Source organism: Chanos chanos, chromosome 2, assembly GCF_902362185.1.
Source record: "Chanos chanos chromosome 2, fChaCha1.1, whole genome shotgun sequence".
In the NCBI taxonomy this organism is placed as follows: Eukaryota; Metazoa; Chordata; class Actinopteri; order Gonorynchiformes; family Chanidae; genus Chanos; species Chanos chanos.
Window position 1 is genome coordinate 56,656,179 of NC_044496.1, and position 16,100 is coordinate 56,672,278.

A 16,100-nucleotide genomic window follows, 5' to 3' on the forward strand; every position below is an offset into this window, starting at 1 on the left:
ATTGTGTGTTTATGTTCGGGCTAAAGGGCCCTGGGCCGCTACCTCCCAACAGGAATTAGGATCGTCTGTCAGCGCTCCCCGAGCATTCCGCCTGTTCTCGGCAGAGGTCAACGCCATGGCTACGATGGCTTTGCCGTCTGAGGACTTGGTTTAGGCTGACCGAGCTTCCCTTGGGGAATGAGCTTGTGAAAGTATGACAGTGCTCTCTCTACCTGCTGCCAGTTAGAACACAGCCACATTAGACATGAGAGAAAAATGTACAGCCATCACTCCTGCCCCAGCGATGACTATGATGAGTGTTTCGTGTCGTTTGTTTGTTTGGTTTCTTATCTGCTTTTCAAAGTCAAGATCTAAAGATAAAACGTCATTCATGTCTCGAAACCGCAAAGATGTCTCAAAACCGAACGTCGAGGTAATTCCACCATAATAGTTTCGATATTGCCATAGTTACAGTGGATCACTCTAGTTGACAAACATTCTAGAACCCCTATGCAGGATCACATGGTGCAGAGTTATTACATAGTGATCTCCTGAAATGCATTAGAGAGGAACCCTATCACAGCACTGCAATCTGAAACAGTCAGGCTGACTCACTGAGCGCTGACTCTTAATTTCCCCTTCAACACCATCTCTCTTTGTCTCACCCGTTCTATTTACATAATCTCTTCCCACAGTTCTCTCGCCATGGCAACAGCGACTGCAGGCAAATAAACAGAGGCTGCAACTGAAACTAACTGGTGGGTAAGGAGCGTCTGGTCAAAATAGAAAATGTACTTCACCATGTGCTGTCCTACTAACGGAGCAACTGATGTGGCCGAATACATTATCCACGCTAGGCCGGCCCAAAGCTTACAGGAATCGGGTCCAGCAGGCCTGTGTAATCTTTTCCCAGCCTCTTTCCCAGGAGGATCTGGGTCAGACCCTGACCACAGATCCAAATCCAGCTACGCACAGATGCCTATCACAGGAGGAATTAGCCCTCGAGTTTTAACTGCAGATTGCAAGTTGCCTCCCTCTGGTACTGGCCAACTGTCCTCACTGTCAGTGGTTAACCGTACACTGTGCGCTATGTACTGAATGTAACGTCGTAAATTAAAATGACCCTCTTTTTTTTAAAAAAAAAAAAGAACATGAAATCTGACAAATAAACAAATAAGGTCTGAGCAGATGTCTACTTATGTAATGATATCACTTTAAATTGAATTCATTAGATCTGATATGAACCCTAGTGAGGACTTTTTCGGCGGAGCACAGTGCAGCTGTGAAAACACACAACGAGCCTTGAAGCAGTCGGGGACAATTGATTCCCTCTGTGTGATGCCCAAGGCAAAGTTTTGCTTAGTTATGCTGCTATTCGTCCGCTCCAGATGTAGGTGGACGCTGCCGTCCCCGTAGCGTTTTGAGGTTGGTGGGCTTCAAGACCTCCCGCTGCAAGGTCTTATGGGAATTCTTTTTTTTTTTTTTTTGAGGGTACCAAGTCAGCAGAACTGCGGTTATATCAGAGAGTAAGCAGCCTTCCTAACACCACAAGCACCAGGAGGTTCTTACTGGTCACAAAGTTCACGTGTTGCATCATGCCAGAGACTGTGGCAGTGTGGCTGTCCACTTGGACAAACACACAAACATACCTGGAAGCATCAGCTTGTTGTTTTTGGCTGGCAACGTTTAAAACAGAGCTGATTGATTCACCTCTCCCATGAACTTGAGCAGAAAAATCGATGGCTTTGCAAATTTCCCATTGCTCTATCAAACCGATAACAAAAACAAATTATAGCAGCCCTGCTGTCAGCCACACATCTGTTGCTTTGCTAAAGCGTGAGAAAACACAACATGAGATTAATATTTTGATAAATATCCAACTGAAAATAAATTATCAACTTTATACAGGTGCTATCTACAGCATAAAGCACTAGACTACATTGCCTTTTGAAACACAGTAAGAAAAAGGCAATATTCCAGAATGCATTCTGACTTATAAAAAAAAGTTTACAGTCATTTACATGTTTATATAAATAGATATATTTCTATAACTTTACAAAGCATAAAGTCAGAAATGTCTGTGGCATGTGTCCTAACTGGTGAAAGTTTTTCATGAATGCTTAAGTACCACACCTGGGACTTTCCCCTGGCACGTACTCAGTGTGTAACTGATTCTTTGTAATGTCACATTTGATGAGTATTCACTTTTGTACCGGTAAATGCACCAGCATAGGCCAACGCGTTGTATAACCTGACACATTGCCAGGCTGTTCGCGATCCTGCTACAGTGTTTAAGTCTTGACTTCATGTTCGACGTAGCTAATGCAATGCTAGTGTTTATGAAATCTGGGCATGTGCGCGCAGCTTGCGTATTGTTGTTGCGCGGTTGAAAAAAAGTGCCTTTTAACAGACACAATGACGTTTGTATAGCTGACGGCACAATTGCCTTGCTGACACATGCAGAACTGTTGATAAATAAGTAAGTTGTGATAGCCGCGCTTACGCAGAGAGACAACCGAACATGACCAGTCCACAGCGCTGTGAATACCTTGTAGCTGTAAAGCCACTGCCAATATAAACACAAGGGAAGGACGGGCTAGCGGCTGGCACTGCTTACCGCGGGTAGAGTCCAGACAAACAGAACGTGTTCCTTTCAAAGCTTACACGTATCACAGATCAAGAGGTTAATGTAGTCCGTTCCAGTATCGATGAGGAAATCAGGCGAAGGACGTTTAAATTTAACTAAATGTCAAAGAAGGGTCTTTATTCATTACATCCTGTGGCCAATACATAATACTTACTAAGTTGCTTACTCATCTATTTGTCTTATTGAGTCCTTTGGCTGCTGTGTTTGTGCGTGTACGTGCCTAAGTTAGTGAGTGTACTTGTGCATGTTCCTGCATGTGTGTCTGTGTGTGCGCGCCCCAGGAAGTTCCTTTTTGTGAAGGTTATTTTTAATAACTGTTTCACAAACACAACAATAATAATAATCATTTTTTAAAACGCGTTTTAAGTGCATTTACTCAATTTTATTTGGGAGCTAATTGTGCAGACACAGTTCATGTCAGAATTATGGCTTTATAAGTATTTATGGACACTCAGCAGTGGTATAATTCAAAAGGCATTTTGTTTTCTGTTGTGTTCCTCTCTGTCGGGAAAAGTATTGACTGACATTAGGCAGTGTGCCATGCACCGAAAGCCAGGCCAGCCAGAACAAAGAGTCAGAAGAGATTTGAAACCTTAACCTATTTGCATGTAGTCACTGCATACACACAAAAGGATTTACAAGGCCGAGAATTCCTTTAGAAGAATTATATATTAGTAATCACGCATGAGACATGGTTGTACATCGTTGATCAAAGGAATGTTTGTGTTTATGAGCTTGGTACTCAGAGCATGTGACACTCTCTCTCTCTCTCTCCCCCCAAACTAGGTCATTCAATTTGGTCAGTGTGTCACATCATAAATGTAATTAGCAGACCTGACGAAAGTAGTCAGACGCAGTGTTCGCTTTCAAACACTCCTTCTCCTAAAAGTCCATCGGGGGGGGGCAGATGTGGCCCTGGGTAACTGCACTTCCCAGCATGAGGGCTGACCCACCCCCTCTCTAAATGACCGGAGTGCTGACAGTTGGAAGGAAAAGGTCTGAGCAAGTCTTTCCTGCTTTCACTGGAGGAGGAAAAAAGAGAAAAGAAAGGAAAAATGCAAGGTGTGATAGTCTGGAGGGTTTTTTTTTTTTTTTTGTTAGCTGCCAACTCAGCTGTGTGAGCTCTGGTCCGTTTGCAGGCAGTTCGGAACAGTGCGAGGTTCTCTTCTCTAGCTTCTGTTTGTAGTCCAGTGCACGTAAAACAAATGTAAATAAAGACCACCACACTCAGGGATTTAAGAATAATTTTAGTATTGAGGCTGCAAGCTGAAAAACAAAATATCCATGAGGGTACAGAAGAAGAGAAAAAAACCATTCCAACGTGCACAGAAGCTCTTGACAGTCACTCACTTCTGATCCAAAACCTAGAGCACAATCTTCATAAAACACCAAATATTAATAAAATGCAAATCATGATCAAACTGCTTGAAGTTCACTAATAAACGTTTTGTTTTTTGTTTGTTTTTTTTATTTTTTTTAAATTTTGTAGTCGCTCTGCCAGCTAACAGAAGAAGACTGGGAGGGGTCAGAGAAGTTGTTTTCAGTCTGGTGTTTCTACAGCGGAAAAAACATATACACACAGACGACCATCTGCACGAGCTTCGGTTCGAAGAAAGAAACACACAAAAAAAAACGGTGATATCATGGAAAAGCCTGGAACAATGGCCAAGCGTGGCGGGTAGCAGGCGGGTGAGTGTAGTATTGTATGAAAGAGTCTGCACGTCATCGTCATCATGTGCCCAGACTGAGATGTTTTCTTCATGACTTTCTCTGATTTCACTGCTCATCAACACACACCGGCCCTCACACTCTTTAACTCAATCTGTCTCTCCGCGTCTTCGACGTGTGGCAAATTAGAACAAGAATGTCTGCTATTCCACTCCAAACAATAAATATTTACTATGTTGGTCTACGATCAGCCTGATGCTTCAGAAGTGCCTCATATTTGTGAACACTTTCAGTTGCATGGAATGTGTGGAGTTACTGGTGCCCTTGGTGAATCAGTATTGCCTGGGGCTAAGGGCTTAAGTTCAAGTGAAGGTTAATTAGTGCGTTGAGAGACGCGTGCGTCTGTGTAACCGTCTTTCGTTGCTGTAAACAAATCAGGCCTGGGCATGTTTACACAAATGAAACTCTCCCTTTGTGTCTGTTTTCTAGGTTGCATGTGGGGTGATCTAAAGAGACAGATGTCTTTGACTGCTCTGGTGTAAGCTCTTCCCGGTTTGATACCTGCAGAGTGGCCGTCTGCAGCTCCAGACGTCTCTCTCTTTCTTTCTCCCTCTCTGTTTGTCTGTCTCTCTCTCTCTTTCTCCCGCTCTTTCTCTCTCTCTCTCTCTCTCTCTCTCTCTCTCTGTCTCTCCCTCTGATGTTTGTTTGAACTCTTATGTAACTCACTGCCCTAACCCGCCTGTATACTCTTCTCCATTCTGATTGGCTTAGAAAGTCAGGATATTTGCATATCCTGCCCAAAATGGAAAGTGCTGGAAAAGAGATACTGAAGACCTTAGTTAAATATTGGTGTTTCTCTTCCCTTCTACCAAAATCCTTGACCTGTCAGGGTTTGTACAGTTTCAGTGTGCTTTCAGTTTAATTACAGGAGAATTCCTGGTTTAAGCCATTGCAGATGGCAACATTAAAATAAAAAAAAATTTTAAAAAAGTTTGTTTAAAGTTTGCTTTGTCAGACATGCAATGCAGTTAAGAAAACTAGCCAAGTTCATAAACACAGAGTTCTCAGGTTTCTGCTTTCTGGGATCAAGCTATGCAGCCCAGCTGGCTTATAGAGGACAGTTTCAACAATATAGTTTCCTTAGTTATGTAAGGCACAAAGTTCCAGATTTGTCAAATCCATTCATGGGAAAGGTATTTTCTTCTCTCCATGCAGTCCGAAAGAGAGAAGGAGAAGAAGAGGAAAAGGGCAGCTGTTTCTAGTGAAAGGCCGCATGAGCTCTGTCTTAAATCTGTGAGGATTTTTTCTGTACAACTTTCATAAAGCCTCCTGGAACTCGCGTTGGGTGGATCATATTTGGCCTTTACTATCAAACAGGACCTTAAACCTTTCAAGTACAATAAAAAAAATAACAAACAAACAACTGAGACTCCAGGTTAGCTCTACCCCACACATACTGCTTGGAACCAAGAGTCCATGATGGAAAATTCCATTGGTGGCTGAGACAACCAGGATTCCTTCATCTTCTCTCTCTCAGCACTGGTCTGTGGCAGCTGGGTGCCTACACAGCGGCAGATAAAGTCAAATCGCGGTGAAGATGCCGAGATATGGGAAGCGTGTTGGTCACCAGAAGGTGTTGGGTTTGAACCCCCCACGTGGTGGTTCACCAGTGTTCGCTGGAGCAAAGCACGAAGCTCCGTAACACCCTGGGTTTTAGCGCTCTTGGGATTATCTCACAAATTATCGTTCTAAATCACACCAGAGCTGTGTGTCGGCAGCCAAATTAAAAAAATGAATAGCACTGCCCTCGAGTGTGTTGTATTTCTTCAGAAAAGAAGAGGAGAGACAATGTCTGTCGTCAGAGACAACTGACTGCAGTTGCTCTGGATGACTCAACCCTGCTGGGTAACTGAAAGTACTCTTTTCACTGTGAGGTGTACACATATATGTGTGTGTGTGTGTGTATACTGATATACATACACACACACACACACATATACAAATATATATATATATATACATTTTTATATATATATATATATTTCCTGCTAAATTCCCGCATGTCAGAACAGTGTACATCTTGATAAAAAAAGTCTTAAAAGTCCTCAAGCTACTGCCTGCTTTCTTTCATTCCTCCATTTGACATGTAGCAGTTTAGTTATTATGGGCTGTGTTGTGTGTAGCAGTTCAGTTATTATGGGCTGTGTAGTGTGTAGCAGTTTAGTTATTATGGGTTGTGTAGTGTGTAGCAGTTCAGTTATTATGGGCTGTGTAGTGTGTAGCAGTTCAGTTATTATGGGCTGTGTTGTGTGTAGCAGTTCAGTTATTATGGGCTGTGTAGTGTGTAGCAGTTTAGTTATTATGGGTTGTGTAGTGTGTAGCAGTTCAGTTATTATGGGCTGTGTAGTGTGTAGCAGTTCAGTTATTATGGGCTGTGTTGTGTGTAGCAGTTCAGTTATTATGGGCCGTGTAGTGTGTAGCAGTTCAGTTATTATGGGCTGTGTTGTGTGTAGCAGTTTAGTTATTATGGGCTGTGTAGTGTGTAGCAGTTCAGTTATTATGGGCTGTGTTGTGTGTAGCAGTTCAGTTATTATGGGCTGTGTAGTGTGTAGCAGTTCAGTTATTATGGGCTGTGTAGTGTGTAGCAGTTCAGTTATTATGGGCTGTGTTGTGTGTAGCAGTTTAGTTATTATGGGCTGTGTAGTGTGTAGCAGTTCAGTTATTATGGGCTGTGTAGTGTGTAGCAGTTCAGTTATTATGGGCTGTGTAGTGAGTAGCAGTTTAGTTATTATGGGTTGTGTAGTGTGTAGCAGTTTAGTTATTATGGGCTGTGTTGTGTGTAGCAGTTTAGTTATTATGGGCTGTGTAGTGTGTAGCAGTTTAGTTATTATGGGCTGTGTTGTGTGTAGCAGTTTAGTTATTATGGGCTGTGTAGTGTGTAGCAGTTTAGTTATTATGGGCTGTGTAGTGTGTAGCAGTTCAGTTATTATGGGTTGTGTAGTGTGTAGCAGTTCAGTTATTATGGGCTGTGTTGTGTGTAGCAGTTCAGTTATTATGGGCTGTGTAGTGTGTAGCAGTTTAGTTATTATGGGCTGTGTAGTGTGTAGCAGTTCAGTTATTATGGGCTGTGTTGTGTGTAGCAGTTCAGTTATTATGGGCTGTGTTGTGTGTAGCAGTTCAGTTATTATGGGCTGTGTAGTGTGTAGCAGTTTAGTTATTATGGGCCGTGTTGTGTGTAGCAGTTCAGTTATTATGGGTTGTGTAGTGTGTAGCAGTTCAGTTATTATGGGCTGTGTAGTGAGTAGCAGTTTAGTTATTATGGGCTGTGTAGTGTGTAGCAGTTCAGTTATTATGGGCCGTGTTGTGTGTAGCAGTTGTGTCGTTCTTAGGGGCCGTGTAGTGTGTCTGAGGTCCCGAGGGGGAGAGAGCGGTATGTTCGGGTCTTTCTGTAATGGGGTCAGATGGCTTGACCCACAGAAGCATACTCTCAGACTGACAATCAGCATTATGATGACATAAAGTATAAACGAACCGCCTTCTATTTTAAAACATTACAGTGGGTGTGTCTATATGCTCAACTCAACTCTGTATGCATTTTTATTACAATTCCCAAGCCATAAATCAGTTGGAATCCCTCTGCACAGAACAGTACACAGAGTTGCTCTAACCCACGGGCTTTCGACTTTTCGTTCTGGTGAAACCCAAGCAAGGTGAGGGAGCTCAGACTGGTTTCAGTTTCACCCTCTTTCCGTTAGGCTAATCAGGAGCAGCGTTCAGTGAGAACAGTGTTCAGTCCCTTGATGGCTGCCTCAGAGGCAAAAAACAAAAACACACGGAAAAAAAAACCCCCTTTTTTCCATATTTGTTTATATTTGGACATGAATATGGAAAACAAGGACACAAGACCAATTCCCATGTCTTTATGGGTGTGCCAGTAAGTCCATTATAATAAATGTAAAGAGTGTTTTCTTTAGCTCTGTGTGTGTGTGTGTGTGTCTGTGTGTGTGTGTGCGTGTGCGTGCGTGTGTGTATATGTGTGTCTGTGTGTGTGTGTGTGTGTGTGTGTGTGTGTGTGCGTCTGCGTGCGTGTGTGTGTGTGTGTGTGTGTGTGTCTGTGTGTGTGTGCGTGTGTGCATGTGTGTTTGTGTGTGTGTGCACGTGCGTGTGTGTGAGCGTGCGTGTTTGCGTGTGTGTGTGTGCGTGCGTGTGCGTGTGTGTGAGTGTGCATGTGTGTGTGTGCGTGTGTGTGTGTGTGTGTGTGTTCTGTCTGCTCTGCATGCCCTGCAGTCTTTTTCCTCCGCCGTGCACCGGAGCCCTGGCTCTTCCTCCCTGCTCCATTAGCCAGACTCCTGCGTTACATAACCAACCCCCTGACCCAAGCCCCTGCCCCCTGCTCTACTTTCAGAAAGCTTGGTCTCTGTGACCCACCGTCCTGTGGACCTCACAGATTCCTTGGCCTGACCTTAAAAGCTCCAGAAAAATGTAGAGGTCGCAGAAATGAGCTACAAAACACATCTGACAAGACAGGGAGTTTCTATCGTTTTGTGTTTGTAATCAGCCTTGAGCTCGGGAGGACGTGAACACCTTTCCCATTTCCTGCATCATTCCTTTAATGTGTCTCGTCTCTCTGTGAACAGATTGGTTAAAATGTCGAGACGCTCATCTCACACACTCATTTGCCTTAAGTTCATGTGTTCATGCACACAAACAACATGTCTCTCAACAAACAAGTCTCGTCTGCCAATGACAACAGTCCTTGAGAGCATGTTTAAAGAAGGGTAATCTGATAGGCTTTTCACAGAGCTGATCTGAGCTTTGCTTTACACAAACAGCCCAGCTCTTTTTGGACTGCATACCACAGATATTCACCAACCTCATCAATCTCACTATGACCGAGTGTGAATCTCCGCTTCTGTGTGTGTGTGTGTGTGAGAGTGTGTGTGCACGCGTATCCGTACATGTATGCATGTGTGTGTGTGAGAGTGAGTGTGTGTGAGAGTGAGAGTGTGTGTGTGTGTGAGAGAGAGAGTGTGTGTGTTTGTGTCTGTGTGTGTGCATGTGTGTGTGTGCACGCGTATCCGTACATGTATCCATTTGTGTGTGTGTGTGTGTGTGTGTGTGTGTGTGTGTGCGCGTGTGTGTGCGTGTGCATGTGTGTGTGTGTCATGCAGGGCAGCGCTCTGAGACATGAGGGTTTCATGAGAAAGGTCTCAAATATGAAGCAGGGCCAAACAGAGGCAGCGTCTGTCAAACTAGGACAGTGTGTTTCTCCTGGTCTCATGCCTCACCCACTCACATGCGCTAACGGATCAATGTGAACACAGCTGTCACTGATGGCACTCTGGTACGGTGCTGCTCGTGTGTGTGTGTGTGTGTGTGTGATGTGTATGTGTGTGTGTGTGTGTGTGTGTGTGTGTGTGTGTGGTGTGTGTGTGTGTGTGTGTGTGTGTTCAGCACCCTGTTGTGTAATGGCAACATGTTCCTCTCTGCCCATCCAGAGGCACAAACCACACCAAGGCTCTGTGTCTCACAGCAAAAGTCTTATGGGAAACCAATGGCAGCAGACAGGGAGGTCTACACCCTTAATCCTGTGTGTGTGTGTGTGTGTGTGTGTGTGTGTGTGTGTGTGTACGTGCATACGTGTGCATGTGAGTGCATTTGCGCGCGCGCGCGTGTGTGTGTGCACACGCGTGCGTCTCATGTCACATGTTCTAATGAATGGCCTAATTTCTCCAGTGCAAAAATCCAAGCTGAGAGCCAATGCATTTACATGTTGTCAGATCAGGTTAATTAGACTGTAAATATCACAGTGGATTAATCATAACTTTTCACTCCATTCTCAGCTGAATGATAAGGCCAGTGTGTGGACCGGATCAGAGCGAGGCAATAACTCTACGCATGTGCATGAAAGCGGAGCAGTTTTCTGTGTGCAGTCAAGAGCTCATTTGTACATATGGGGGTTGCTGCTGGATATATCCATGCACTGGGGCAATTGGATTCTTCCTGCATACCAACACGCCAAGCACGCTGTTAAAGTTCTTAAAATGGTGTCAGAAACGGCAATTCATTAAGTGAGCTGTCAAAATAGTCTCAGATTTGTGCTGATCCTTTTCACCCTGCAGCATGTCCCCTGACAGATGAAAGTGCGCGCAGGGAGACGTCTCAAACCTCGTTACGATTCGCAGTTGCATAACGTCTGGCCGAGGAGCGTTTTGTTCTCTCAAGGATTTTTTTTTGCTGGTTGACATTTATACACTGGAATATTCAACATCTAAGGCCTCGCCCATGCTCTATGACCTCTTTGGCAGATTTTTAATTGCCTTCGCCATGGCAACCCACTCTTTGTCCACCCAAATGAATGGGCTGGATCAGAACGTCAGACACAGTCTGAGAGCTTTTATTCATTTGCTATTATATAAGGATTTGAGTACTAAACAGTTCAATGCTTGCGTGCGTGTGCGTGTGTGTGCGTGCGTGCGTGTGTGCGCGCGTGTGGGGTGTGGGTCAGTATAGGCGTATTTATCATGGTGATATGGGCTGAATTGTTGCAGTGAGTCAGAGATGAGTCTTCGCTGCATTAGCGGAGTCACACCATGTTTGTGCTAATCTGATTCCGCTGGCTTACTGCGGGCTAGCTGCCAAGGCACTCCGCTCCTTTAGAACTGAATGTTCAGGCAGTGGAATAGTGCCCGCCCTGGGTGGCATCCAGAGACAGTGGACAAGAGCATTGACCACATCACCAGACAGATAGACACACAAACACACACACACACACACACGCACACCCACACACACACAGACACACACACACAAATCAACCTCATTAATGATTAGACACTGTGGCTGTGTCAATATATTTTTTATTTGAGGACATTTAGGCGTGCACTTTGCTTGACTGATCAAATATAATGTTCTGAGAGGCAGTCTGTGAAAGGCTTGTGACAGTGACAGGAGTTGGGCAAACTGGACCAGTGCAAAGTGAACCAGTTCAGGCATTCATACATGTCATTTCTATTGATGTGAAGAGACAGATTCAAAACAAAATTCTTGCTTTCACAGACTGGAGTGACTATGTTATGAGGGCTGTGTGCATGCAGATATACCATGTACATATATTATCTTCCTTAAAGGCTTTTTGGCATATTTTCATACCAATACTGCATGCGTGTGTATGTGTGTGTGTGTGTGTGCATGTGTGAGAGTGTGTGTGTGTGTGTGTGTGTCTTTGTATGTGTATGTGTGTGTGTGTGTGTGTGTGTGTGTATGTGTGTGTGTGTGTGCGCGCGTATGTGTGTGTGTGTTTGTCTGTGTGAGTTTTGGTGTACTTAGTCAGGCCCTTTGCGTGTATACTTTGTCTCCTGGTACATTACCCTGGTCCCTAGCAACAGCTGGGAATGTTATTGTGCTGTGTGCCTCCGGGCACAGGGCTGTCAGCTCAGAGTGTTATTCAAAAAATCATTTTATACCATTTATGTCATTGTTTTATATCTGAAAGCAGAAAGGCAAGTGTGATGCATGTCAGCACAATCCTGGAGGTTTTTATTTCCTCAGAGATTATAAAATATGTTTGATGAGGATAAAACATGGATTTTTTCTCTTAATTGCCATCTTTTAAAAATGCATATGCGCTGTGCAGTCGACATTTTGTTGTCTAGATTTCGTGCTTCATTATGAATCTCAGATACATGATTACATTTTGTTTGAACTGAATGAAAAAAGACGTGAAATTCAGGAAATTACAGTTTGCTCTAGGCTAGTCCCGGTTTACCAACCTGAAGTTCAACATTTGCTTGTTTACACACACACACACACACACACATATACATGTGTGTGTTTGTGTGTGTGTGTATAGAATGGCTTTGGCAGAGTGTTGTTATGATATATATATGTATTGAATGACTTTGGCAGAGTGTGTTGTTTTTGTGTGAGGTGATGTGTGTGTGTGTGTGTGTGTGTGTATTGGATGGCTTTGGCAGAGTGTTGTTATGATATATATATGTATTGAATGACTTTGGCAGAGTGTGTTGTTTTTCTGTGAGGTGGTATATGTGTGCGTGTGTGTGTGTGTGTGTGTGTGTGTATGTGTGTATTGAATGGCTTTGGCAGAGTGTTGTTATGATATATATATATATATATATGTATAGAATGGCTTTGGCAGAGTGTTGTTTTTCTGTGAGGTGGTAATATCCTGTGAGAGGAAAGCAAGCACAGATTTGCCCATAACTTCCTGACTTCTGCAAGAATTGACATTTCTCATAAATTAAAACGTTAATTTAATCACACATTAAACACACAAATAAAGAACGACTCCAATATTTGGCTGTTTTGGTTTGGGGTTTTTTTTTGTTTTTCTTCGCTTGTAAAAAATTAGCCACAGCCGTGTAATGTTGTGAGAGAAAATGACATTTCTTTCCTGGCCTGTCTGGCTACATTTGGTTTGTTTTGCTCTGTGTGACAGCTTCAGCCATTACACACACTAATGTAAGAGCACCTGTTGGCTCTAGAAGAGTCTGTCATAGCTTTTTGACAGGAGATTTTGGCCTGCGCTCTGACACACAGGGAAATGCAGAGAACGAATGGATATTCAACAGAATACTCACTCATCACGCAGGAAATTCACATGACAGTCACAGCAGAAATGTTTGCCAGCTTAAGCTCCGCAATGTTTGTCTTTCCCTGTCCAAAAATGCATGCACTACACCATCTTTATGTCTTTTAGGTTTTTTCTTGTTTCTTTCTTTTTTTTTTTTTTTTTTTTTGCAATTTCTGTCTTTTTTAACGTATAGTTACACAAGTTACACAACATGATTAACATTGCAGTAAGAAAGAGGACTTTGTTCACTGAGCAAGTTTTCTGAGCAAGATTTCTTTTTCTGTAAAAAAAAAAAAAAAACCACAGACAGTGTTTTTCATTCTAATAAGACGACAATGCAATTAAAAACCGTGCAAAATCCTCATTTTGTGCTCTGGAATAGGCCGTGTATGCCACTGTTGGTAAACTACAGCATCTCCTCGTCCGCACTTAATAAACACAAGAATCGAGTCGTTACATAAAAAAGAAAGGAAAAAAAAAAAAAAAAACATAAACAAACAGAGGCGTTGAATAAGCGCTCAGCAAAGCTCCATCCTAAGCACTTGACTCAGAGCTTCAGCACACACACACTCACACACACACACACGAACGTGTTACATCTCCCTGTGAACAGTACAGGCCACTAAACTGCAGGCTAGCAGTTAACTCCATCCAGAACACCCTGTTCTCTCTGTCTTTCCCACGTACACACACACACACACACACACACAGAGTTCAAAAGCATCCTTGCCTTTAATGGAGGGAGGGAGGGAAATTAACTCACTCAGGATTACATTGTACAGCATAATAACATATGACAAACATGCTCTCACTTGGCATACCGCATTCATATGTGACCAACTTACACAAACCGTCTCCCATAACTTGGCAAGCTTACAGGAACATAACGACAGCCCCTCTCTGATCGCACTGTGTAATTTTCACATCCGCACCTGTAATTAAAGCATAATATTTATCTTTACAACCCACAATAATTGCTTTTGAAGGTCACCTGGCATTGATTGTTAATTATTATTTTAGTTCTTAGAACTCCACATGGCTGTATGACATCTTATGACTTAATTAGTCCTGTCGATTGAAGGAATTCTGGGAATGAATCGATCTTGAGGAACTTAGAGAATCTTTCAAGTCAGGTCCTTCCCCTAAAGTATAGGGCATGAGGTCCTAACACTTAAAGAACTGATACAGTGACACTTGGCTGTGCCTGAGGGCAGATACAACCCAGGGGGAAAATAGTGACAGACAGGAACATTAGCTGGAGGTCAAAACACATTGCGTGCGTGTGGATATATCCCTGTCAGCTATGTCTGTTTGCAGTGTAAATCGCACGCAGTCTTCATGAGCTTTGAGTCTCTTTCCAAATATATAACTTAATGTGAAAAGATTACTGCCCTCTCTCTCTCTCTCTCTCTCTCTCTCACTTTTTGCCAGTGAAATATCATACTTAATGATTTCTCCGAAATGAGAAGACCATAAATGTTAGTTTAAGCATGTGCTGAGATTCAATGGCCAAGGGAGGACTAAATGAGTCCTTCAATAGAAATGCCTCCTTTATTACCACAGAGAGAGGTGCCAAAAAAGGTGGGGACTTATGTAACCGTCTGACAACTTTCGACTGTCTCACTGATTCTCCACAGCAACTTGCTCTAGATAATTCCACACCTCAAGCATCTAAGGGGAGGACTGCCTAACATTCTCTTCCTTCTAATCTATCATCTGTGGTTGACCGTCATTCTTTCAGCATGTAACCACTGATGGGAAAACAAAGACCACACAAACATTGCGTGTCCCCCCCCCCCCCCCCCCACACACACACACACACACACACACACTACTGCCGCTTTGTTTAGCACGGTAACACAGGCCCAGAAAATCATCGGACTACCAAGAGTCTGTGCATTCCAGAGTTCACCAGAAATTCAAATTCAATTTCTCAACCGCGACAGTTGTTCCCTGCGCCTTGTTTCGGAATATTTCGCAAGCCATACACAATGCATAACAGGATCTTTTGTAATTCGTCTTGACCGTGGGAATGGAAAGGTCGACACGAATCTCCAGTCGACGGCAAAGTATCCTTGTGCGCGTCGCAGATTCTATTCTGAGCGGACGTGTTTGTAAAGAACCTTCTATGCTGCGTGTCACGGCTCATCTGGCCTTGTTTTCATTTCACCGTTTCAGCGTGGGCATTTTAACCCCAGGCATAACCCCATAAATAAATAAGGTTATCTGATGACCTATTAATCTGATACCTTCCTTTATGCTATTTTAATCAAAGCCTCCTTGAATGTTCCTGAGATGCACTGATTTCCTTTAAAGGGCCCGTCCTGCGTCAGAACATCCATGATTCTGTTCCTGACTGCGGTCAGGAAGGGGAACTCAGCAGTCTGGTTGGTTTAAAAATAACGCCGGACCGTGAAAACGTTACTAAATTCTTCCAACTGGCGGTTGGAAAACTGCTGATGGGTACAGTCTCTCCTGACTGGGCTAACTGGCATCCCTGCTCACTGACCCAACCCAAACAACACAGTTCATTCTTCTTTTTTCAGAAAATTCAAAGCCAATCCCAGGTCATATGAAAAACAAACCACTGGAGAGGCATGAGGTGAAAATTAGGGTCATCTCTCTAACGCATAATAAGGGAGCAGGAGTACAGGTACCTGGCCCGGGGCAAACTCACAGTGTGGAGGAGTCAGGCTGGTAACCTGAAAGCCGTGGAGTGGTGGAAAGAGCTTAAAGGCAGTGAAATGATGCTTTGTTTTTACCTCGCTCTTTTTTTTTTTTCCAATACGGAAACAACTTTGATGATAAAACAGGAGGAAACAACAAACATCGCCATGGCGGAGGTGAATATCCGGACACCGCGTTTAGAAAACACACACCGTGCTATTCATGGCGCCCATTGTCCGGGTCACCTCCTTACCAAATTCCACTGCCCTGTTTACAGACATACCTTTTTTCCTGAGATCCTTTGGAATTAGAGCAGACATATGGTTTACAACCGCAACACATCGCTCACATAACAATGATCCGGTGACAGAGGCAATTACATAAACGCGAAGGCTCTGGAGGAACGGGCTGTAAATTTACTTTGCTGAAGAATCCAGAGAAAGTGCCTGCAAGCGGAAGGCATTTTCGGCAAAACTAGAACAGAGGGTTAGTGTATTATTGGAACAGCTGGGCATTCACGGAGGTATGCGAAAGGAAGAAAAACAA